The 26,629-nt window shown below is 42.0% G+C and overlaps 1 long non-coding RNA gene across 1 annotated transcript in view; it reads left to right on the forward strand.

The window, feature by feature from the left end:
- Nucleotides 1-26,629, forward strand: part of LOC138526971 (uncharacterized) — a 223,251-nt gene that overhangs the window by 50,857 nt on the left and 145,765 nt on the right. Inside the window, exon 2 of the long non-coding RNA XR_011283793.1 lies at nt 2,972-3,060. This is a non-coding gene — a long non-coding RNA (uncharacterized lncRNA). The remainder of the gene's footprint in view (nt 1-2,971; nt 3,061-26,629) is intronic.

Genomic DNA, 26,629 nt, shown 5'->3' on the forward strand with positions numbered 1-26,629 from the left:
GTGAAGAATATTCCATGCCCTGGGCTTCTGTCTCATGAAAGATGGGATTCATGTTGCGAAAGCACGTACGTGGTGACGAGTCAAGTGTCGGGATCACGCTGCCTGATGAACACTGGTCGTACACTTGAAACTCTAAAGCCCAAGGCACAGAGTCCAAGAGACCCAACCACCTGATCCTGGGCATATAGTAGATACTAAATCCCTTGTGCCACCAAAAAGTGCAATAAACCCGTCTTTCACCCAGTGTTATATTTATGCAAGTACAAATCTCTGTCTTCGGCTGGAGCCTCCATCTAGAACAGCCTTCCTGCCACTCTAAAACATGAGATGAACCATCTCATGTTCCGGAAGCACCTTAAGACCTTCCTCTTTTCTTCTGCCTTCGCTCCCCCTCTCCCCTGATGATCTGTTCTCTCTTGGCACCGGGCAATTGGCCACCCTCTGTCCTCCGGGCCCAGGTACCTGCTCACCCTGCCACCCTCAAGCACTGCCTCCGGGCCACCCATTGCACTGGGGTCTGTATCTGTACCCATACAGCTCCCCCCCTTTCTTCCTGCACTTATCAGACCTACCCTGTCTGCTGCCTTAAACCTAGCACTTGCAAATTGCTGACTGCACTACCACTGTCTGTTGCCTTTATTATTTATTTATTGTTATTTATCTGTTTCTCCTCTGCTTCGCACTTTCCACTTCTCCCTCCCTTCCATGCACTTTTCCCCTCCCCTTACCCATGCACTTGCACGTTCGCAATGTCACTGGGCCTAGTAAGATCGCTGTTTTGTTCTCCACTGTTCCCCTCCCTTGCCTTGTCACGCTCTGAAACACTCGTGTACGAGCGCGATAGAAATAAAATATCAATATCAATAACGCATCAGGAATCAGGAGGGGGCGTGACAAGTGGCACATTGTGACTAAGCACGTAATGCAACTGACTTCTTAAGTATTTGTTCTCAGAAGCCGGAGGTAGAGTAACCTTTGACTAAAGACTGCAATGTAACCAACTTCTTAAGCAGTGTGGCTCAGTTCCCTGAGCCAATGTAATCATTTTCATAAGTTCAAGAGCCTAGATGCCTGAGGGCTTGGTGCACTTTTACAAATGCACAAATAAATAAATAAACAGTCCAGCCCATGCCATGGTGAAGAGTTTACGTGAGAGGTTAGAAAGAGATTTGAAGGAGATGGAGAGAAAGAGGAAGACAAAGAAATAAGAAGAAGATAGCAGGACAGAGGGCAGCGGGATAGGCGAAGGGGGATAATGGGACAGAGGAGAGGTAGAAGGGTACACGTATAGAGAGAAGAAGGAGGCGATACATAGACATATAGTTAGGTGCATAGATTGGTAAAAAGATAAAAGAAGAGGCGGGAAAGGAGCACAGCAATAGGAGAGATGATATTCTAAGAAAGAGAAAATAGGCAGGGATAAAGGGAATACACTCATTGAACAGAAAGTAAGAGAAACAAGCATTGGCAAAGCCAACAATTTTGGCTTTTGTGTAGGCATTTGCCATAACGGTACTACCTCACAATACGATGGCATCAGCTGGAACATGATAAGACTAGCTGGTCATATGATGTAGTTCCAGACAAAAAAAAAAAACTATGCACAAGCCAAAAATGTTGGCTTTGTCAATGCTTGTTTTTAACAGGATTTCAGAGGAAAGGACAGCTCTGAATCAAGTGGCTGAAGGGAAATCTGGATCAAGACGTTTATATTGCCCGAGTAGCACATTTAAAGCTGCAATTAATCCATTAGCACTCTGTAGACTACTTAGAAATGATATGATATGATTGGTTATTTATAAAGTGCTTAATACCCAGAGGTTTCTAAGCGCGGACCCGGGGATCGGACCTGTGTTGCTCGGTGTCGTCCTGCTTCCAAGGTGAGCACGCTGCCCCAAAGCTATCCTCCTGCGACGGAAATGACAAAGTTTGATATTCCTGCTTGATAAGCCAGCTGAAATGGCACTCAGGAGGATGTGTTTTGGACACAGAGCAGGCAGGTGGGAATCGCCATAGGGATTGGCAGGGCCAGGGCTGTGACAGACCATGTAGGTGGCCAGTGGGTCCAGGTGCGTGGCGCACTGTGTTTCTCGTTGTCTATTGTTTGTTAATTGCTACTGTTTGTGCAATGGGTGGACAGCACACAAAAATTAACCATTGCTTTGGTACTCACAGAATAAACCGCTGATGGGTCATAATCTGAGCGCGACCCTTTACTTGGAGGAAAGATATTTTCAGAGACAAACTAATGGGCATTCTCAGCATAAGAAGCTGTACAAAAAGGAATGTATTACATTGTAATAATATTGTACACAGACTCTTTAAAGTTTTAAAATGTTACTTATTAACTACCACTTCCAGTGGTTTTATGTGATTTGGTCGCGGAGAATTAGTCGAATCCGATTTCAACTAAATTTCTTTGTTAACCATTTTTCCCCCAAATACATGCGGGGGGGCAGCTCCTGCGCAGCCCCCCCTTCCACCACATATCTTTATTATTACCCTTGTCCACACCTCCCCACATATAGTTGCGGAAAAACTCGATTGAAACCATTCGTTGAAATTGAATTTGACGAAGTCACATGCGCAATAATCTACCTTTCCGCTGCCAGTACTCCTTATATTCATAGAGAGACAGTCCTGGTTACCTCGCAATGCATACGTTTGAGAATCCTTTATATGAATTGATTCCCACGCTAAATGCGCTTTTTACAGTGACATTTTTATTGTGGTATAGGCTTATAGTCTTGTGGTGGTCAGCCGACACGTGTTTCGACCATATGTGCGTATGGCCAACATATCTAGCCTTTTGCACTAAAATACAAAGCATGCATATTCGATTCATAAAATACATAGAATAACTATCATAAGATTATATACATACATAAATGTTCATGACATAAACAGCGCAAACAAAAGGTATAAATACATCACAGTGACATGTCTTTTGTATTTTCTGAACTGAGCACAGCACAGGGGTAACGTGTTGATCTCGGCAGGAAGACCACGTGGAGCAACAGAGGTTCGAATCCTGGATCCGTGCTTAGAAACCAAACTCAGGTAAGGTATTAAAAGAAATATCTCACCTAAAACATTTAAAAATTCATAAAATCCCATATTGTACCAAGATTTTGTAAAGATTATCCACTCCCAGACACGTGGGGGCGTTGCCTTGATGGCCAGTGGCTCAGCGAGGAAAGAGTGGCCCAGAATTGATCAGAGTGAAGGTCCCTCAAGCGCCGAGCAGATGTTTCCATGTTCCTTTCAGATCAAATTCATTACAAAAAGGACAATCAGTTAGTATCTGTCTGGCAGAGTCAACGGGCCCACACAGAAACCACACAATCTTTGCTCGCGAGGGATTTCAGCCCATGCCCTGGTATACTCAGAATGGCAACAGGTTTATGCGCTGATATGATATGTTATGTCATTTATAACATGCCTGTATGATATGATATGTCATTTATAACGCTCCTGTACCCTTCTAGGCTCAAGTGTTTCTATCAAGCAAACCGTCTCAAGGATACACTGCACATATATGGCTGCATAAGACGAAATCCTGGCATGGCATAATGCGAGTACATGCTCGTTGTTGTTAAGGTGTCAATAGAGAGATTATGTAGGCTAATGAAGAACAAATGTGCTGTGCCTACATTTTAAAAATGTAGTTTCTGCACTCAAAAATAGAATAGATGGTCTTGGAAATCAAAAACCTGTAACACCCTAACCCACAGGAAAGCTCCCTATCACATCACAGAAAGAGTTGGTGCCTGTAATCCCAGGACCAGAAGCCTTTGACTCCAATGCAGACTCCTATTCACTTAGGATAGTGAGTGAGCTACCCAAACGGCAGAGGCATTGTTAGGAGTGCGGGGGGTTTAGCGAGCTATAGCCCTGGGTCTTTTGGCTGTAGCCCCGGAGAGAAGCTCAGGGGCTACAACTATAAAGGTTAGCTAGCCCCGAGTCCCGACAGTACTGACATTAGCGCAGCCCCGGATCTTTAACAGACCTAGCAACACCCCTGCCAAATGGAGTGTGATTTCTGAAACACACTAGGAGGGATCACCGGGAGGGCGTCAGAATTTGGACGTCTACTGACACATGAACGTGCAGATTTCCGCACAGGTCATGCAGAGAGCCATGTCCACGGACACCCAACGTGTTCGCTGATTGGTTGGCGTGAAGTGTGAGGTGCATCAGATTTTTGGGAACGCCCGCCATCTTGGATTTGCGGACATCGGCCGGTGTCCGCGGACATTGCGGTAAAAACATATTAAAAAACACAACATTGCACTTGTCAAACTTATCAAATAATCTCTGGGGAGGTGAGGGGTGATGAGGATGGGATGGAATATGGCTGCAAGAAGGTGGTTTTTACCGCAAAGGTCCACGAACAGTTCGGATGTTTGCGAGCAGTCCTGAAAAGTTCACAAACACCTCAGCATTACAGGGTTGGTGAAATGCAGTTCTTGGATGGCTTATAACTTTGGCGCCACTTAATGGAACTGCATGAAATTTTGCATGAATATTTCTGGACTGATTCTGCGTGCGTATGCAAAGTTTGGTGGGTTTCTGTCATGAGGGGGCAAAATTAGAGGGGGGGTCCCAAAATAATGTAAAGGCTTATAAATGAGGTGCCATTTGACGAATCCTCACCTAATTTGGGAAACTGATAATACATTTAGATAGGAATGTTTTCCGCAGTTTGGTAGGATTTTGTGAAGAGGGGACAAAATTAGAGGAGGGGTCCCAAAATAATGTAAAGGCTTATAAATGAGGTGCCATTTGACGAATCTACACTTGATTTGGCAAACTGATAATAGATCAAGATATACCTGTTTTTGCGAAGTTTGGTGGGATTCTGTCAAGAGGGAGCAAAATTAGAGTGGGGGTTGCAAAATATTGTAAAGGCTTATAAATGTGGTGCCATTTGACAAATCTACACACAGGTTTGCAAAAAGATTATAGATCTAGATTTAGATGTTTTCGTATAGTCTGAATGGATTTTGTCAAGTGGGGCTAGGTTATATGACGATTGTATGTGCATACATTTGACACTTTTGAAAAAATAAAACATGGATGGATTTCCAGCAAACTTGCGTAAGGAGCATTGGCAAGGACCTACAAGCATGGTTTTGCAAATGTGCCAGTGTTTTATTATTTGACAAGTGTCATACTGTAGCTACAAAAAATAGCAGTATACCTTTAGTGACTGAGGGGTAGCCTGTGGCCCTGGGCAGTGGCCAGATTGTCCGGGTCATGGAATATGGTAATGATCCGGACAATCTGGCTACTGGCCATGACCACAAGGGATAAAACGTAGGATTAAAGTGGCCATGTCCACCTGGGTCTGGCTTTGTGGTAAAGGTATTCGAAATTAGGATAGATTTGAAAGGGATGAAAAATGTGCTTGTAGTAATATGGTCATAGGGTTCTCTTTTTGCCTTCTGCAGGCTGCTGTGGAAAATGAAGAGGGGCCCTGTATGGAACCCTCACCTTCCCTTTCCATGGCGGCCATCCTAGAAAAGGATTTTCCTTCCTACACCTGGACGCCGCAGGCATCCCGGTGTTGGAAGAAATTTCCTATTTTTTAGCACCCCGGGGTCCCGCTTGGGAACCTAGGGTGCTAATGGCCTTCATCCCCCCTTTCAGGGGCTGGAATGGGGGATAATGGTCCAAAGAACTCGTTATCCACCCTCGCTTCGCTTAGGCTGATAACTTGGGCTGCTGGGCCGGTATCCACCGTTCCAGTCCCTGGAACAGAGGATGAACGCCACAATATTCCCATTAGCATAGCACAAAATGCAAATGGAAATGTTGGAAAATCTTATTTAGTCTATGTACTTTACTGAGAAATATAATGTAGATGGAGTCTATACATTTTTTTTTTAGTTCTATTTTTTAACTGTGAAAGCTGGTTCCTAAAGGAATATGTTGTTTGTTCTTTTTGGATGTATTTTTTTTTGGCAGGGGAGTTGAGAACTAAAGGTGGGGAGGGAAATGAGGGCAGAGCAACCAAGCACTAATATGGAGGGGTAGGTGGACAAGGGACAATGTTGCATGTGTGTTATTTCTAAGTTAGAGGGCACTGTTTCCCATGTTCCTTGATTACAGCAGTGGTGGTGGCTCTTGGGGAGGAGGGATGGCATTAGCTGATCCCATTTTAAGATAAATAGCAGTTTTGCTAAAGGTATGTACTGGTAATTGTTAATGGATAATGGGTAGGAATAGGTGTTGGAGCTGTGCAAGGGAAATTTTGAAGTTGGAAGTTCCTAGATCAGTAGAAAATGCAGTTCCGAACTATCCGCCAAGCAGATATCTTATCGTGAAGTGCGGACAGGTTCTCAGACACGTCATCATGCCGCGCGCCAGCGAATGGTCATGTGGCACTGGCCAGAAGGTCTGCTATGTAGTCAGATGTTCGTAGACATCTACGGATGCAAAACTAGTTGAAATAGTTGCAAGAAGTGTTAAAAATTATTCCAGATGGTGTGAAATGGCAGAGTGTTATGGTGAAACTTTGGAAATTGGACACATATATTGCCATATTGGATAAGTATGATATTAGTAAGTTGTAGGAACATAGCATGCACTAATAAAAACCTATGAAATTCATTGAAAAAACCTTGTTAAAGGGACGTTATGGTTAAGTTGCACTAATAAAAACCTTTCAAATTCACTGAAAAACTTTGTTAAAGGGACGTTATGGTTAAGTTGGACAAATAAAAACCTATGAAATTCAAAGAAAAAACTTTGTTAAACGGACGTTATGGTTCCAAGTAAAACCGAAAAACCCCTGAAATTCACCAGTTATGGTAAGCTAAGCAACCATAACTCGCGCCACCACCATGCACTGCTAAGACTAACACCCAGGACATCAAAGATGACATCACAAATGTCATTGATGACATCACATATCTGGGCCACTTGTTTTTGTTCCTTGACATATATAGGCCAGGTAGTTTTGTTCACTGGCAGTCAGAATAATACATTTAAAAAGGTGCTATATATCTAGATGTTAACCTTGTCATATGTTCTTTAAGTGCTTTCCTTAGGGTTTGGTCTCAGCTCATGTGCACATACATGGGGAAATGGGCAGGCCTCAAACACACAATTAATTTGTATACATAAAGATAAACTTTAATGTCAGTAATATTTTCTGATGACGCAGTTTCTTTCCACCTTACTTTAGTTTCCCTGTATGTGCCTCTGATTTGTGTGCATTGTTGTGCTTCATATGTTTTGTTTGTAGCAGCACAAGTGCTGTAAGTCTTGAATTGTTAGCTAGTTATTACATGTTTAACATTACTCAAAACTCAGTGATGTCATCAATGACATTTGTGATGTCATCTTTGATGTCCTAGGTGTTAGTCGTAGCAATGCACGTAGATGGTGCGAGTTGTGGTTGGTTAGTTTATCATAATTGGGGAATGTGCAGTGTTTTTTGGTTTCACTGTGAAGTATAATATCCGTTTAACACTGAATGTATATATATATATATATATATATATATATATATATATATATATATATATATATGGCAGGGAACGAAAACAAAGGGGCTAAACATGTGATGTCGTCAGTGATGTCATCAATGACATTTGTGATGCCATCTTTCATATTCTGGGTGTTAGTGTTAGCAGTGCACAGTGGTGATGGCAGGTATGGGGGCATAGTTTACCATAACTGGCGAATTTCAGGGGTTTTTCAGTTTTAATTTGAAGAATAATGGAGAGGTAGAAGTTTATTTTTTAGTGAAGTACACAGGTTTTTGGTAGGGCAACTTAACCATAACGTCCCCTCAACAAAGTTTTTTTTGTAGTGAATTTTACAGGTTTTTGGAAGGGGAACTTAATCATAACATTGTGTCAATGAGGTTGTTGTGCTGAATATACACTGTCATCATGTGATTGTGGGAGATATGTAGTATAATGTACGTACTTGATATACATTTAACATAGAACATACAGAACCCCCTCTCTATTGATGTTTGGAAAGGAACGGACTGAGCGCCTGTTTGCGGACGGGGCGGACGGGATCAACATTACCCAAAAATGCAGGGGGGATATGAAAATTTACTATTGTATTACACAAAAAATGTGCAACGTAGAAAAGGACTTAAAGACATTATAAGTAGTAATAATTAAATATGGAAACCTAAAGGTGTGAAATGAAAATGACACATTTAATAACCATGTAGAATGAAATGGATGGTACCATAAAAAAAGGATGCCTCCATCGTAATCACTTCACAGAAACTCTGCAGCCTGGACCGACAGTGGACGGACGCAGTAGGACGAAGGGAAATTACATCAAAATAGTGAGTGAAAGTCATTTTTTAGTATGTGTGTGTAATTTTTTTTTTTGGTATGTGGTGCAGAAATAATACTTTTTTTCTGTTGTTTTGACACAGAAACGGCTAGTACTTTGGAGTGGCTGGAGGGGAATTTTCTGCATGGGGAGATATCTGAAGACAGCGACAATAATGGTACACACTGCTCTGCATATGCAAAATAATGATCAGTATTTTATAGGCATTTAACATATGTATTTTTTTTTGTACAGACCAGGAAAGAAAAGAAGAAAGGCCAGCAAACGAGACAGAAGAAGACAGGATGAAAAGGATTGAGCAGAAAATGGATGTACTGAATGACAATTTTAAAAGTTTAAGGGAGTTTGTGGAGGACTGTGTGAGAGGAAAAGTACGTTACCATTGTCCCACCTGTACCCGCCCCGCTTTTCCATTCCCCAGTGAACCATCCCCAGACCTTCAAGAAGAAAATAGACGTTTTGACGAAACATCCATCCCTTCTTCCCCTCACAAATCTTCTCATAACCAGCCCGTGTTGAATACTAATTCCCTTATATTTGTGTCAATATCTGCTTCCCCCGCAATTTCTTTGAAGTGTGTGTGTGTGTGTTTTGAATGTTTTTGTGTAGTAGTTGTAGGTATAGAGTTTGAGGATTTTTTTTTAAAAAAGTCATAAAATGTTCGCGAACAGTGTGCCTGATCGACGTATCCGTAAGGAATGGAATGTGGGTGTTGTAAAGGCAGTACACCTACCCTTACTAATGTTAAGTAATGTAGTTGATGTTTGACCGCAACATCTGTTCAAGTTGTGAGTACATTAACAGAAAGGGGCGTCCTAAGGACATCATACCTCGCCGTGCCGCTTACAAACGAGATCAAACATGTTCGTAGAACACACCAGGTGTCCGGGATGGCTGTAAATGAGCAAAACCGGAGTGTGTTAAGGACAGTATACTGTCCGTATCGTCTGCATCCAAAATGGTGGCATCCGTAGAACAGGCGTGGGGGCCGGCGAGTTCGTAGTGAAACGAAATGGAGTTGTCCAAAGGAAACTGGACCTGTCTGTACAGTGAGCATATCATGTATGAACATGAACAGTACAACCGTAAGTAAAGCGAACATCGCGCCTGTCTCTAACTGTCCGTCTCACTTGTGTCGCACTTTGAATTAGTTTGAGAACCCAAACACTGTCCATTGGACACTTGCACGCATGCGCAAGTTTGTTACTCTGCATTTGCTGTCCAGCGGACTCCCATTTCTGTCGCGGATGTGTTGAGGACATCTTCATTTGACCGCACCCACGCTGAGCGTGTGGACTAATTTGCGCAGTTTGTGTGCTTCCGCAGCAGTACAAAATAACTTGTAGACACAAGCCAAATATTTTATAGTGTAAAAATATCATTTCACATAACGCAGACAATAGCGTGCCTGAGAACTTGTTGTGTAAAATTTTCTTACCGCTTTGCAGTGATGAAGACGGTCACGAGACACACCCCTCCACCCCTATAAATGGCCACACCCCGAGCGCATCTTCATTGTCCTTCTAGCTATAGCAGATTGAGGTGTACTGCCTTTACTGCTGTAGTGACCAAAAGGAAAGTAATCGGTATGGTTTCAATGGTTGCTATTGGTTCATTAGCCTCTGCACCACCCCCAAACCCACCATCACCACCACCTCCCCAACGGCCTGCAGAGAGATATACGTGTGAGGATGTAGAGAGCGAGGAAGAAGAGGAGGAAAAGAATGAGGTGGAGGAACTCCGCACTACGAGCACTCGCCGGGAGTCGTGGGTGTGGCGGTTGTTTTCCATTCATGGGAACATACCAAAAGCACGTGGAAACCTGGTGAGGTGTACCGAGTGCCAGGTGGTGCGGAGTCGCGGGAGATTTGGTGTGCACAGATTTGGTATGACAACCATGAAGTTACACCTCACTTCGTTCCACACTGCGAACATTCGCAAGGTGGTGCCATGTGAAGAGCATAGTCGATTTGAGTTCCTCCACAGCATCCTCTGTGTCCGATCCTCCCACCACAAGAGATACTCCTGTGGGGGAGTGCCTCCCTCCAGCTGCCTCACAAGCCATTCGCAATGCTGTTGACCCTTAACTTTCAAAGGTGACAATAGTGGGTATGTATTGTGGCGTAGTACTCTGCAGGGGGGAGAGTTTTCGAAGTGCTTTTGAGACTACAGTCACGGAGCACCAGAAGATCTGCTCCTTACCTAAGTGAAGTTCACCCTATATATTTCTCTGTCCACTTGCCCTTTCTTATCCCCGTGGCTGGTGTCCATTCCTTACCCTCCTTTGGCCTCCTCTCCTAGTGTGTCGTGTGCTGAGAAGCAATAAATTTGAAAACAAAAATTACAGAAAAGGCTCTTTTCAGAGCCGCCTTTCTCAGTTTAACAATAGAACTATGAAGTAACCGTTGTAGACCCCCGCGGAGTTGTGGAAAAGTTCACGGACAGTCGTAGGGAAAAAAAGGAGGGTGCAAGCGGAACAAACACAATGAAGTGTACGCTGGGAGTAAGTGGTGGCTCTGAAAAGAGCCTTTCAGTGGTGTGTTGTATGGGTCAAAAACTGTGGATTGAAGGAAATAGATTGTCATATTGGTTATTGTGAATCCAAAAGATGTCACAATGCATTTTGTACATTGCGAGGAAACATCTGATTGCCAGCATATGTGAGATGTACTCCATCTCTGCGGAAAATGAAAGATCTGCGAAACAAAATGTTTTCATTGTGGAATGAGGACATGCCAGCATCTCTTAAAAAGGCACAAACAGCCTTATTCACATTGTGTCTCGCTTTCTCCATTTGTGGACCAAAAGCAGAAGAACCCAGCCATATTTGTCTTTGTGCAATACGGGAAAAAAGTATTTGACAATTTGGAAACATGTCCATGAGCTTCGCATGTCCTTCCTTTATTGCAAATTGCAAAGAAATTCCAGAGACATGGTCTAAACTGTTTCCTCCGCAATGAATGATAAGTATATCTGCAGGACACTCTGTCAGTAAAGTAACACAGAGAGGTACCAAGTCCAGCCACCTCATGCCACGAACGCCATGCCAGTGCACTTCCACATGAGGAAATCTGAGATCTGCAGATAAACTGCAGCTTTCTGCATGCACCTTCAACCAATGTATCCATGAGTCTCCCAAAATCCACATAACCTGTTTGCGAGCATGCAAAGCCATGGCTGTGTGGTCTCCTTTCAGGGAGAAGACGGTCTTACTAAATCTCACCGTTCAGAACACACCCACTGAACTCCATTGACCAATCCCTAGCTCCGCTCATTTTCATTTGCATGCGTCTCCACCCCAGAATCCCCGTTGGTGATATGCACTGGCTGCAAACTACCGCCATGTCCGTGGACATGTATAGGATCAGAGCATGACGACGGTACATTAAAGTATTATTCCCCATTTTCCCCTTTAAGGTGGGCTCTGAAAAGAACCGTTTTTTTTGTTTTTGGGAAGATACCTTACAGACATCTGTTATTTTGTTTATTTTTTTGTATTTTTTGTCCTTACTTTACTCCTACAACCATTACAGAACCTTCTCTAAAGCAAGGCTTACGTTCCAAAAAAACATCGCATTTCCCAAAGAAGATAGCGCAACACCATCTGCTTCAAAATAATCCGCATTACTTAGAACAATGTTTTCGTGGCTTCAGAAAAACATACCAGCGCGTACCATAAAAGCATGCATGCCTCGATTAATGATGCACCTCCCAATACTTTGAACTGGACAGAAAAAATAATTGTTTACTCTAGGGAGCAAACCAGAAAAAATGACTTTCGCAGTGGGTAAGATGTTCATGAGCGCTTGAACCAACTGTCCCAAATCTGCCAACAAAGTACGAGCAGTCACATAGCCCAAATGGCAAGCACCGTAGTGAAAAATCACCACATGAGGAGAGGTCATCGTACGTATGTCTCTGAAAACTTGCAGAATTGCTGCAACATTGGCATCAGTCTCAGCATTCCACACCACATCCACTCCTCTCACATCGAAATGGTGTGCCACATGCCTACTCTCGGCATAATGTTGTAAGCCATGGACAGAAATGCCTCCAAGCACCAAAACCCTGACCCTCTCCACCTCTGCCATCTTCAGTGTACGCACCATCTTTCGACACAAAATAGTAATGTGAACATCTGATTGGCTTATGCCTTCAGTCCCCTTTTCATGCAGGATTTGCTGTAGAAACCCGTATGTGACACACCCTACTCGGACAAGTGTTGCCTACATGCGGTACGTAACTCTTACCCAGTACTTCCACCCTTTCCACAGCGGTAGCAAATCGAGTCCCTCATTGGACACAACTAAGCAGTCACACAACCATCCACCAATCACATTGAACATCGCTAAATCTAACTCTGTCATCAACATTGCGCACTTCAAATTTACTGTCGATAATTCTGAATGGAAGTCGGATATCATTGCAAAGCTCCTACTTCAGAAGCTACTGTGCAAGTGTTGCGATTTTCTACGTAGAGCTCCATGCATGCGCACATGCATGAGTATCGAGTACAGGTATGTATATTTTAATCAGAGAACATGGCAATACATATCAACGTTCCCCCTTTTAAGTGCAAGATGTCCGATTTATCATTGACAAACCGCATGACTTCTTACTGTCTTCCACATAACCTATACATACGTTGCAAGCATGCCTATTTAGGGCGAAACTCAATTTTGTATTAGAAAATATCAGAGTTGTGTACTGTGTACGGCCTACAGTAATGCTACTTGCAATATAATCGTATGACAAAAGTAAGCGCTCCCGATTGCTGTGGTGACATCTCCCTCTGAGGGTCTCCCGATTTTTCAGCATCGTGCTTTTAAATTGCAAGTAGAATTCTTTTTCCCATCTACTACTATGCCCTATCGCTTACAAACCTCTCTCCTATAGATAGTACACCTTGTAAAAAACAAGCCATTTTCATAACCTTAAAAATGTTAGCAATGTTGAAGGACTTGCAAGTAACATATTGCAAATACCATGCAAAAGCTGCACAGAGTGAAGTGAAATGCACACATAGACTGGGTTCAAATATGAAAGGAGAATGCTCTGACGAAAGATGCACAATTAATTTGTGCAGTATCAACACTGCTGTAAACACACAAAGTAATCAATTTATTTATTTTTTTTGCATCACAGTGAAGACTACTCTCCTGAGAATCAACAGCATCTACACTGCAGACGACATATCCGAAGAAACCTGGTCATTTTGCAAAAAAAAGTAAGTACAGTACTACCTTTATATTGTAAGTACTCCTCAAAGAGGCTGCGTGGGTTATTTGTTTAATTTGGGCACCAAAGCAAACATTGATTTCTGAACCATTCTCCCTACAAATATCCATTTATTGAACAAAGAATAACAGGCAGAATGACTCACAAATCCCTGTGTGTTTGGAACTCAAATAACATACGTAAGCCTCAGAAAGTTAGATTTACAAAAGAAGTTGCTGTTGCAAGTTTATGGCATTTCGTTTATTAATAATGCTTCTCGTCACCACTAGCCCACTTTGTACTCTCATCTGAAGCACATTGTAGTAGTATACAAACAGTAAAATAGCCTTACCAAATCATTGCAAGAGTCCAATGCACAGTCACACACCATGACAAAGAGCTTCCTCATCAGACTCATGCACACATGCACAAGGCACACATACATTGTACAACAGATCAAAGTATGCCTTCTTTTTTTCAACAGACACCAAAGAATGCCTACCAAAAAGCAACTCTGTAGAAAGGAACACAGAAGTAGAGCAAATAAAAATAAAAGTGCCCAATCTAAGCATTCATCTGTTGTAGAGTTTGTAGAGAATGTTGGAAAAAAACAGCTAATGCAGTCGGTTAGCAAAACAAAGGAAGCTTCAACTACCGAAACTTTACCTCCTCCATCAAAATGTGTCACAAAACACAAAAATGTTGGCAAAAAAATCGGCTACCAGTACAGCCAACAATGTTCCTACTAATCCTGATAGTGTAACAAGAACCCATAGTAAAAAAAGTATTTTATCAAAAATGGTTTGTCATAGAGTCCTTCAGAATCTACTAAGAAGAGGACCAAAATCATCCTCACCCCTTAAAACCTACCGTAGAAAGTTAATCCAACAAGCTCTCATGGACAGTGCAATCCTTCTCAAAAGGAAGTTGTTTATATTAGTGTTAAATAGAATGAAAGCACTAACAAACCTACAAAAGAAACTCAGCAATAAACGGAATGTGAACAAAAACAATTTCTTAAATGTATGTGGTGGTGAATGGAGTCAGACAACAACCACAGAACCATATTTTAATGAAGAAGCATACAAACAAAATCAAACAAACAAAATTGCCATCCATAGCAGTGGACGAGGGTATGAGAAAATCAATACTACCATCATGGAACAAGAAACACTGCTTACAAAAGTATCCTCTGAAAACTCAGAATTACCTCTCAATTCAACAGAACCACACCGTCCAGTATACAAATGGCCATGAACATCAATGTGTGCCATTCCAAACAAAGCTTTCAAATCTTTACGTCAGTTCCTCAATCAGTATGTAAAAGGTAAAGACAAAACTAAAATGAAAGTGCTGCAATATATGGATATTTGTCCAGAGCGCAAATACACAGGACTACAAGGACATTCATTAGCCTGCATTTCTGGGTCTATTTGCAAAAGCACCTTCCATGATATCAAAAGGATATCAATACTTCATTCAAATGTAAGAAATCTAGTGTATAAAATATACTATGCAAAAAGTCCAGCTTCAGAATTAGGCAATTTAAATAACACTCTTCTGCATGGTACACCCAAATACTTACAAGAAGAAATTGACCGTATTCAGAGAAAGTATTTTGGAAGTGAAAGCCACTTACAAAATGCAATAGTTTTAGAACATAGTAGCAACAATTCTGCACATAGCAACCTTCTATTACACACATACAGAAAAGAAATCGTAAAATTTAAAAAGTCATCGGCTGAAGTACCAAACCATGTGTGTGTGTTGCCGCAGAACGTTTTACAAAAGGAACACAAAAAATGTAGACATAGCATACAAAATAGAAGACAATGAAGATTCCAAATGGTTTGAATGAGCTCTCTACCTTTTAGCCGAAAACAAATATGAACTAACTGAACGCCTAATATGTTGCAGTTACTGTACTACAATATTAGACAACAACCACACTCCTTCACGTGCTATTATAAATAATTTGGAATTGTTCCCACTACCAAAAATCCTGCAACAACTCAATGTGTATGAGAGCATAATAATTCAAACAGTTCACCCATTTCAAACAATTATACGCCTTCATCCAAAAACAGCAAAATTACCTTCCTCTGAATTGGTGAAAGGCATTTGTGTCAAAGTAGTTTATTTGCCATTAGATCTAACGGAAGATGTACACACTCTAGGAGTGCAACGTTCAATAGAGCATTCTTTAATAGTCTTGGTAAATGGTGTACCAACAAAGGACAAAAAAATTTGGCAACAACTGGTGGACTTACATAAAGTTAGACAAGCATTGCAATATCTAAAAGACAATAACGAGTACTACAAGGAAATAAATATTGATGAAAGCTTAAGGGAAACAACTGAAATAATTCAAGAGCCATCAGAAACTGGACAGTTCAAACTTCTGGATCCTGCTACAGTATCCACTCTTTTGGACCATTACACAATTCATCCATTGCATTCCAATGAAAGAGAATGCGACAAACCAAAGGGTCACCAATGTGTATATGGGAAAAAAGTATAGAAGCACATGCTTTTCCACTGCTATTTCCTACTCGCAAAGGTAGAAGATACGATGATAGACCCACTCAGATTGGGGCATCAGAATACCGCTCTTTATGAATGTATTTGCACGATCCCAGATTTAGACAAAATGTGGAATACATATTCCACCTACTCTATGAAAGTGAACTAGCAACACTATGTTACGGAGTTGCACACATTTTGAAATCTGGAACCCACTTTCAAAATATGTCAGCTATGCAGTTAATACAAACAGTACAGGAAAAAGATGAGGTTTTACAATCAAGTATAACAAATTTGCTTGCAAACTTGCGTGGTACAAAAGAATACTGGTTCCGACCGCACGGAGACGTGCGTTGTATGATCAGAAACCTTGGACCACCGACTTGGTTTGTTATGCTAAGTTGTGCAGAATATGCATGGGAACATTTACATGAGTTCCTACGCATAGCAAACAGCAACAAAAACAGCATAGATATATTAACACCTGGAGAACTTTGCTCTCTAGATCCAGTTAATGTGTCAGGATATTTCCATCATTGTTTCATTGCCATGCTACACTTTATTTGCAATAAAACTGTTCCTCCCCTTGGAGAAGTGCAACACTTCTTTTGGAGAAAAGAATATCAAGCGAGAGGAGCACCACATATTCACATGCTGTTATGGATCAAAGGTGCACCGAAATTTGGTTCACAACAGTGATAGCACTGTTTTGCAATTTATCCAAAAATATGTCACTTGTGAAATCCCTTCACAACAGACACATAGTGAGCTGCATGGGCCGATTTTAAAATTTCAAAGACACAAATGTGGCAAATATTGTCGCCGCAAATACAAAAACAAAGATAAATACTACACCAAATGCTGCTTTGATTTCCCTAGACCAGTTACAGAAACAGGTGAAGTAAACAACTTCATGTCATCAGTTCGACATAGTGTTAAAGGTAAATCACCTAAAAACATGTATTACATAAAAAGAAGGGAAGAATCAAAATATATCAATGATTACAATGCAATCAATGCCCTCTTATGGAATGCAAACATAGATGTGCAGTACATTGCAGACAGTTCAACTGCTGTTGCACAATATGTTACAGCCTACTTAACAAAAGCAGAAAAACAGAGCTTCAAGACCTCTGGGATGACCTAGCACCAGACAAAACATTATCACAGAAATTGAATGGCTTAGGCATATAAATGTTCTCTCATAGAGAATGTGGCACCTATGAAGCAGCCGAACGTTTAACCGGTACTGCTTTGTATGGAAAATCAGACAACATAGTATGGCTAAGTCTTGGTCCTGCAAAATTTAGAAAAAGAGTGCAATAATCATATGAGGACATAGAAACAATTGCCTGAAACGATCCCAACAGCCAAGACATTCTAAAAAACAATTCACTGAACACATACTATCCAAACAGGAGTAGCACTTTGGAAAACATGTGTCTATACCACATAGCTCAAAACTTTGCATACAAAAATAATGTAAAACCTGATTAATGCAAACGTAGATATAGAGTGACTGATTGTGAAGGGAGCTTTGTGAAACTTACCAAACGAAGCTTATTTAATCATGTAAAATTGTCGTTACAAACTCCTCAACAGAAAGAACTATATTACATGTCTCTGTTACAACTTTTCAAACCATGGAGAAAAGAGGAAGACATACTAGAAAACTATGACTGCTATGAAGATGCTTTCAAAGCAAATGAAAGCGCTATCACCGATGTGGACTTTACACAGTACAAAACAATGTTACACAATGAGCAGCAACAGGAAGAAGAACTTCAAGCCCAACTAGATAAGGACTCTTCAGACAGTAGTCAACCTTCTGTAACAGGAAGTCAAGAACCACTAGGACAACCACTAATAGCAAATTAGGCTGAAGTAGCTATGGCAGAAGAGAAAACACCATGTATCAGTATCAAGAAGATACAGAAGACTTAAATGTACAACAAGCAAAACTTAACTAAGATCAGCGCACCATTTTTGAAGATGTTACAAAACAAATTGAACATGGTGTACAACACGAAAATAAAGAATTTACCTGCCAAAATTACAAACCTATACTACTGTACGTGAGTGGTGAAGCTGGATCAGGCAAAACATTCTTAATCAAAATCATCAGCAAGTTCCTTCAACAATTGACAAACAACAAACTGTCAGCTGTTGTAATGGCCCCCAGAGGTTTAGCTGCCTACAACATAGGCAGTGACACTTTACACCGATTACTACTGCTTCCAGTAGAGCATCAAAATAAATTAGACTACTACAAACTTTCTGCAGAAGCTGCAATGGAATTACGCACAGTATTAAAACAAATAAAAATGCTACTAATAGATGAAGTGAGCATGTCTCCAACCTAATGTTGGCTTTGATTCACCTCAGATTGCAAGAAGTACTTAAAAGTAACAACGAAGAACTCTTTGCAGGGAAACACATTATCATTTTCGGAGATCTTCTACAATTGACACCAGTGAAAGGTTAACCTATTTTTAAAACCTTAGGCCACAAACTCTGCCGGAAAACAGTTGGTAGCATAGGTAATGTCAACCTTTGGCAACATTTCCAATACAGAGAATTAACTGAGAACATGCAGCAATCTGTAGATCTCACTCATGCCAACATTTTTAAAAGTATTATAGTTGGTGTACTATCGCAAGAAGCACAAGTTGTATTGATAAACCGGCACATTCATGCACTTTATGGCGATAATGCATGTGCAACTGATGTTATGGAACAAATAGCACACAGAAATGTCAATTGTATGGCCTTAATGCCAACTCTTGCAAGCTGTTTCAAACTCAATGAAACAATGTAAAATAAAGAAATGCAACCAATAATGGAAATTAACGCCACAGACAAACTAGACGTACATGGTATGACAGTACCCATGTGTGAGCAAGCCACAACAAGACTAAATAGTTTAGAAAATTCATCTCTAACACAGCTGGGTTGGAAAAAATATTAAAATTATCCTTAAATTGTAGAGTAATGCTTAAACGTAACCTTGATGTCGAGCAAGGGCTCGTTAATGGAGCACTAGGTACAGTTGTTGGCTTTCAATCATATCCACGTGACAGCAACATTCAGTTTGTCAATATTCACTTTGATAAAGTTTCAGAAGTGAAAAGGATAGGGCGCTCTATTGCTCGATTCCTTCTCTTCAAAGACATGTATGTACGTAGATAGCAATTTTCTCTAACTCTTGCATATGCAGTTACCATTCATAAATCCCAAGGTCGTAGACAAAGCATTGATAGATATAGGAAATACAGTCTTTAAGGAAGGCATGAGCTACGTAGCATTATCACGCTTACGTACACTTGACGGTCTATTGCTAATGAACTTTGATGCAAGTAAAGTCAAAGCTGATATTCCTTGCAATTTAGAATACAATAGACTGCGTTCACTGTACACCCCTCATCTGAAACAATATCCTGTTCCAGAGAAAGTAAAAGGTGGTAAAAGAAAACTAAATGAAACAGAAATGCGACAGATTTCAACATCAAATTCCTCAAAGAAAAGAAGCTAAAGTTTCAGCAATTACCACGAACAAAGAAGAACCTACTAGGGAATGTAAACCAGGGACGTCGTCAAAGAAGGAACAGAAATTCCAAAAAATGCACTTAGATACAGAACTAGCTGGTCCATTCAAATTTGCAAATGAATGTGGGGTAAGTTGCTATGCAAATGTAGCAATGAATATTCCATTTCAATTGCCACAATGTGTTCACAATATTTACTTGCACAGTACAGACCAATTGTGTTTGCAAATATTAGTGCTTCATAGAAATGCAACAAGCAATCCTGACAGCACATACAGTGTTCGTGGAACACGGCAAGAATTGGACGACTGTGCTGGAATGGTGAGATTCACTGTGAACTCAAAAGAAGATCCACAAGAATTTCTAATGTACTTATTAGTATTGGAAAACAAAAGCATACCTGTAAATGAAATCTTCCAGATTTCGTACATGTGGAAACATACATGCACTCTCTGTAGCAATGTGATACAGGAATAAATCCCAAATGAGCGATTTGTGTATGTTTCCATACCAAATTGTGAAAGCATTCCATTTCAGCAACTTGTACAGAATGTAAACCATGGCAGATTATGTACTATTTGCAATTCAGACAATGGCTCCACTTACTAATACAATAAAATAGTGCCTACATAATACTTATGCTTCTACGTTATAATGCAGATGGTACCATAAACAACTGCAAACTGACTAGATTCACACACGATCAAGTGTCACTTGGAAAGAAAACCTTTACAACAATAGGTATAATCTGCCATGCAGGAGCTACAACCAATGCAGGTCACTACACTGCATACATTAAAAAGAAATGTGGATGGTTCGAATGTAATGATAGCACCATTAATCTAAAGCAGGGATTGCCAGCTAATCTTACAAATGCATACTTAATGTTCTTAAAGCCAAAATGTAATAAATAATGTGTACTTCAAGATTGCCAAAAAATTATGTGAAAGACTACAAACAGTTAGAATACGCCAACAGGTATCTAACTGCCCAAGAGGATGTAACGACGACACACATAAATGCATATCACAGATTTGTAGGAACAAATGCACAGGTAGAATACACCTACAGGCATCTAACTGTTGTTAAAAATCGACAGGAAGGCAACAAATATAACATTAATCAGAAAGATGAAGGAAACACTCAAAGGAAACAAGCAAGTAGTTAGTACCATAGCAAATGAAGGTTTTTTTTAATCCGACAAGGATTTTTTTCCCCAGAACCAAAGATTAGAAAAGCAAACAGAAACTGCGCACAATGCACAGTACACTAGTTGGTAAACTAAATATGAGGATAAAAAAGGTAAACTGTCTATTATGCATTGTGTTAAATTTTCATAAAATGCAAACACTAACATACCTTTTTCTTTTATCACAGAAATTAAAAAAGGGATACTTCCACCAAGTACGAAACGCATTTAAAAAATATATGTGGATTCTGAACAAAGTAAGGAGTAAGTATATTGGCAGTAATTTTTTAACACATGCGATTCTACACGTCTAATCTATGGTAGTAATATGCTGCAGTTGTCATGAACGTCCGTCGCCTGCGTCCCTCTGGACCTCGTGGTCCCTGACCCATAGAGCACTGAATGCAGTAACCCTCCCAACATGGCCGTCGAATACGAAATGCAGCTTGCCAGCCTTTACGCTCCACGCTCGGCGCACTACTAAACAGACACACCCACGGCTCTGCGCGTCTCAATGCTACTTCTCGCCGTAACTGGACGTGTGCCGCCGGAGTTCACTCGGGCCTAATTTCCTGATTTCTGCATCCCGGTTCCTTGATTCCTCCTCCTTTCCTTTCATCCCTCAAACATTACCGAACTTTCCTGGATTTATGCCCGCGCTTGAGTCACGGCTTCCGTACCTCCGCGCGCGTACATTGTTCCTTCCTGGTTCTGTCCTGGACAATCTGAACGAAGCACGCTGGAATCCGAAGACCCACGCACAGGCTTATACAAATCCCGGACCGTGCGAAAGAAGTCACAAAAGGAGGTCGCAAGCAAACAGGAAAAACAGGTGAGAAGGGGAGAGACTTGTGATAGCAGTGGCTGTAGGCTGGCCCTTGCATCTTCGGTGTGCAACCTACAACGTACGCCTTACGACCAAGGTACAAAGAGTATAGTTGCTACCCACAACCATTGCTGCATATCGAAACAATGGTCCTTGCAAATTAGCTACTTATAAATTTACTTTTGGGACCATCGTCTGCAGCCATGCAGCCTAGACATTAGGGCGTGCACACAACTAGCGCATTACACCACACCCATATTCACTTATAACTCCACTGATTATGACTTCAGTCTTGGGTGCATGGCCTTTGGGCATGCAGTCAAGAATCTGGGTCCTGGCCAGAAACACCACAGCATATCGGAACCATTTTGGCTTGTCATTTCACTATGTACAAAGTTGGTTTTGGGAGCATGGCCTTTGGCCATCCTCCCAAAATGCTATGCCCTCCCTACAACCATCTTAATGATGTTGCATGGTACAAGTGTACCAATAGCTGTGATATGGTGCAGTAGTTTGTAGCCACAGACTACACACTTGAGTTTTAGGCCATAGAATTATCAATGTATGGTTGTACAGTATATAAAATGCACAGTTGCTTACAACTGCATTGCTTATTACTTTGTTCAAATACTCTGCATCCTGGCCACTACTACCACACCATATGACATCCATTGCTGCATATAATTACACTACATACAAATGTGCTTTTGGGGGCATGGCCTTTGGCCATGCACCCATGATTGCAGCCCCTCCCCACAGCCGCCTGAGTGATGCACTACCACACCATATCACACGCATTGTGCCTTGTAAGTACACTACATATAACTGTTCTGTTTGGTGCATGACCTGCGGCCATGCACTCATGACTGCAGACCCTCCCCACAGCCACCTGACTGATGTTGAATACTAGTGGTGTCTCTGTAGCTCTGAAATGCTGCACTGTTTGTGGGCAGGGCCTAAAATCTTAGGTGTATGTCCATACATTTCAATATATGGTTGTGAAGTGGCTTATAACTCCAGTGCTTACAAGTTTCCTTTTGGGTGCATGCTTGGGTGTATAGCATACAGCCTGCAACCATGCACCCAAAAGTACATATCTTGGCCAAAACCACTGCACTAGATAAAACCTGTGTGGGCTTGTAAGTGAAGAGGTTACAGCTTTGTTGATGGGTGTGCACACACTCCCCACAACCAGGCAATCGATACGCATTACTATGGGTGTATCCATGGGTGTGACATGCTGCAGTGTTTGTGGCCAGGGCCTAGAGTTTTGGAAGTAAGGCCTTCGGCCGACGGCCATGCATCCAAGACTCTAGGTCCTGGCCACAACCACCGTAGCATGTGACACCCATGGCGGCGTACTAATGAATACAATACCCATAGTAAAAAGTAATGCAATTATGGCAAGTTCGCAATTTCAATGTTCCCTAACACCACACGTGTCCTTACTCACTTACAAGTTCCCTGTGCATTGCACGGACTGAAATACTGCCCTTATTGGACCCCTCATGTTCTGTATGTACAAGGTGGCCATAGAAAATACATCATGAATAGGTTGTAACTTTGTTATTGGGTGCATGGCCTTCGGTCATGCACCCAAGAGAGCAGGGTCTCCCCTCAACCACCTCAGTGATGTGTGGTACTGGGGGGGGTTTCTATAAGTGTGGTATCCTTCACTGCTTCTGGCCAGAGGCTTCACTCCTAGCTGTATGTCCATAGATATTACATGGGATGGGTGTGCAGTGGCTTGCACATACAGTACTTATAACTTTGTTGTTGGGTGCATGGCCTTTGCACCCAACACTGCACACCCTCCCCACAACTTAGCAATCGATACGCAATACTACGGGTGTATCCATGGGTGTGACATGCTGCGGTGGTTGTGGCCAGGGCCTACAGTCTTGGAAGTAAGGCCTTCGGCCTCCGGCAGACGGCCATGCATCCAAGACTCTAGGCCTGGCCACAAACACTGTAGCATGTCACACCCATGGCGGTGTACTAATGAATATAATAATACCCATAAGAAAAAGTAATGCATATATGGCATGTTGTCAATTTCAATGTTCACTACCACTACGCTTGTCCTTACTGGGCACTGCATGGACTGAAATGCTACCCTTATTACACCCCTCATTTTCTGTGTGTACAAGGTGGCCATAGAAAATACATTGTGAAGACCGACCCCCAGAACATATGCATTAATCACCCATGTCTTACTGTTACGTTATGTTATGTTATTTTGCATTTATATAGCGCCTTATATACCATTGGTATGGTCGGAAGGCGCTGGTAGGTTGAACGCCCTTGGGAACCAAAGTTCAGGTCAGTAGAGAGAGTAGAGAGAGTAGAGAGAGTCAAAGGTGCGTGTTGAGTACCGGGTATGTGTTCAGCTAGTGCGGTATTCGTGTAGTAGCTGCTTCTTAGCGTCAGGTGTGGTGGTTGAGAGGTCAAGAGTATGTGTTCGTTCTGGAAGGATTTAGCCAGACCGATTGTGGCTGCGTTAGGCCTGAGGAGAACAGCTGGCTGGGGGGTGAGTAACCAGCAGTGTTTAGTTAGAGTGATGGGGCGTATGAGGCAGATGTTGGTATGAGAACAGTTATACCGAATGGTGTCATAGTATCTCTGTGTTCTAGTTGAGTGGTGGTGTAAAGAGGAGAGTAAGCGTGGTGATGTGAGATGGTGGGTTATATGCTAACAAACGTTTCATGCATTCCAAGCCATTCCATGTAAGTCGCACAATTCTGTGCATTCCAGTTCGCTCCATGCCCTCCCAATCCACTCCATGCCCTCCAGTCTGCTCCATGCCCTCCAGTCTGCTCCACACCCTCCAGTCTGCTCCACGCACTCTGTTCCGCTCCCCTCCAGTTCTTTCATGCACTCGATCCTTGTATTTCACCTGTACCATCCACATACTTCCCGGTACCTTTCACATATTACACCAGTACCTTCCACATATTTTATTTGTTCTATCCACATATTTCACCCTTCCATCCACATACGTCATCCGTTCCATCCACATACATCACCCGTTCCATCAACACAGGTCACCCGTTCCATCAACATGTGTCACTCGTTCCATGAACATACATCACTCGTTCTATCTACATATGTCGCCCATTCCTTCCACGAACTTCACCTGTTCCGTCCGCTCTGGGCGCTCTATGGCTCTAAGTAGTCATCCATTCTACACACTCATCCGCACTATGCACTCATCCGCTCTAGGCACTCATCCTCTTTGCATGCTCTATGCATTCATCTGCTCTACGTACTCACACGCTCTACGCACTCACCCGCTCTACGGACTCACATGCTCTATGCACTCACCCACACTCACGCACCCCTCTGCTCTCACACACCCCTCCGCTCTCAAGCACCCCTTCGCTCTTATGCATTCATTCGCTATTACGCATTAATTCGCTCTTACGCACTTGTCTGCTCCATACACTCGTGTGCTCTACCAACTAATCTGTTCTATGCATTCATCCACTCTACAAACTCCTCTGTTCTTACTCACTCCTCCGTTCTACACACTCCTTAGCTCTGTGCACTCTTCCGCTCCATGCACTCTTCCGCTATGCACACTCTTCCGTTCTGCGCACTCTTTAGCTCTGCGCACCCATCACTCTCAGCGCACACATCCGTTTTGCGCACCCATCAATTCTATGCACCCATCTGTTCTGCGCAACCATCTGCTCCACGCACTCATCCGTTCCTGGCACTCATTTGCTCGTTCTTTCACGCACTCATCTGCTATATGCACTCATCCGCTCAAAATATTTATCTGCTCTATACACTTGTCCGCTCTATACACACATCCGCTCTATACACACATCCGCTCTATACACACATCCGCTCTATATACTCAACCGCTCTGCACATTCCTCTGTTCTACGTGCTCCTGCATTCTCCACACTCCTCCGTACTTATGCACTCGTCCGCCCTACACACTCGTCTGCTCTACACACTCATCTGCTTTATACTCGCCCCCTTCTGCACATTCATCTGCTCTATGCACTCCTGCGTTCTACACACTCCTCCGTACTTATGCACTCATCCGTTCTACACACTCGTCCGCTCTACACATTCATCTGCTCTATACCCTATCCACTCAACACACTCATCCGCCCAACATACTAATGCGTTCTACACTCTCATCTGGTCAACACACTCATCCTCTCAACGCATTCATCCGCTCAGCGCAGTCATCTCTTCTACGCACTTCATTCATTCTGACGATTTCATCCGCTCCATTCACTTTGTTCATTCATCTGTGCATTATCGATTTCAGGGCATGTCACTCATCATACGCCCTGGATACGTTCTGTGCTCTCTATATTTGTCCTGCACCACACTTGTCTCATGTACTTGAATTGTGTATTCTGTGTTTTCAATTTATGCCATGCATTCATAGAGTCGGTGTCATCTGTTTGTGTACTCGTTAGTCTCTTATATTCATCTTTCCATCCTCTTCTCTTTATTCCTTTCACCCATTTTGTTCATTTTGTTCATTGCACTCATTACAGTCACTTGTATTCATCATTTCATCCTCTGCTCTGTATTTGTTTCGCCCATTTTGTTAATTTTGCACTCATAACCTCCATTTCATTAATTTAAACCTCATTACTGTTTACGATTTATTCTTTTTATCCATTTCACTGCTTTAATCTATTTACTTGTTCTATTCTGTTTGTCCTTTTAGTTTACATTAGCGGTTATTAGTTGTCGCTTTCTCACATGGATCTTGATGCTGTATTGTTATTTGTCTTATTGTTGTTCAAGATCTAGTAGTTTGTTGGGTTGGTGTCATTGAGATGCTGTTGTTCCGTTTTTGGGTTGGTTTGCGTACAGGTTGGTTTAAGAGGAAGAGCCAAGTTTTCAGTAGTTTGCGGAAAGACATTAGATCTTCGGTTAGGCGGATGTGGGGTGGGAGTGCGTTCCACAGCATGGGGGCTAAGGCTGAGAATGATGATCCGCCTAATGTGACTGAGTTTGTTTTAG

This window comes from Ambystoma mexicanum, chromosome 14 (assembly GCF_040938575.1).
Source record: "Ambystoma mexicanum isolate Mex_15411 chromosome 14, UKY_AmexF1_1, whole genome shotgun sequence".
NCBI lineage: Eukaryota > Metazoa > Chordata > Amphibia > Caudata > Ambystomatidae > Ambystoma > Ambystoma mexicanum.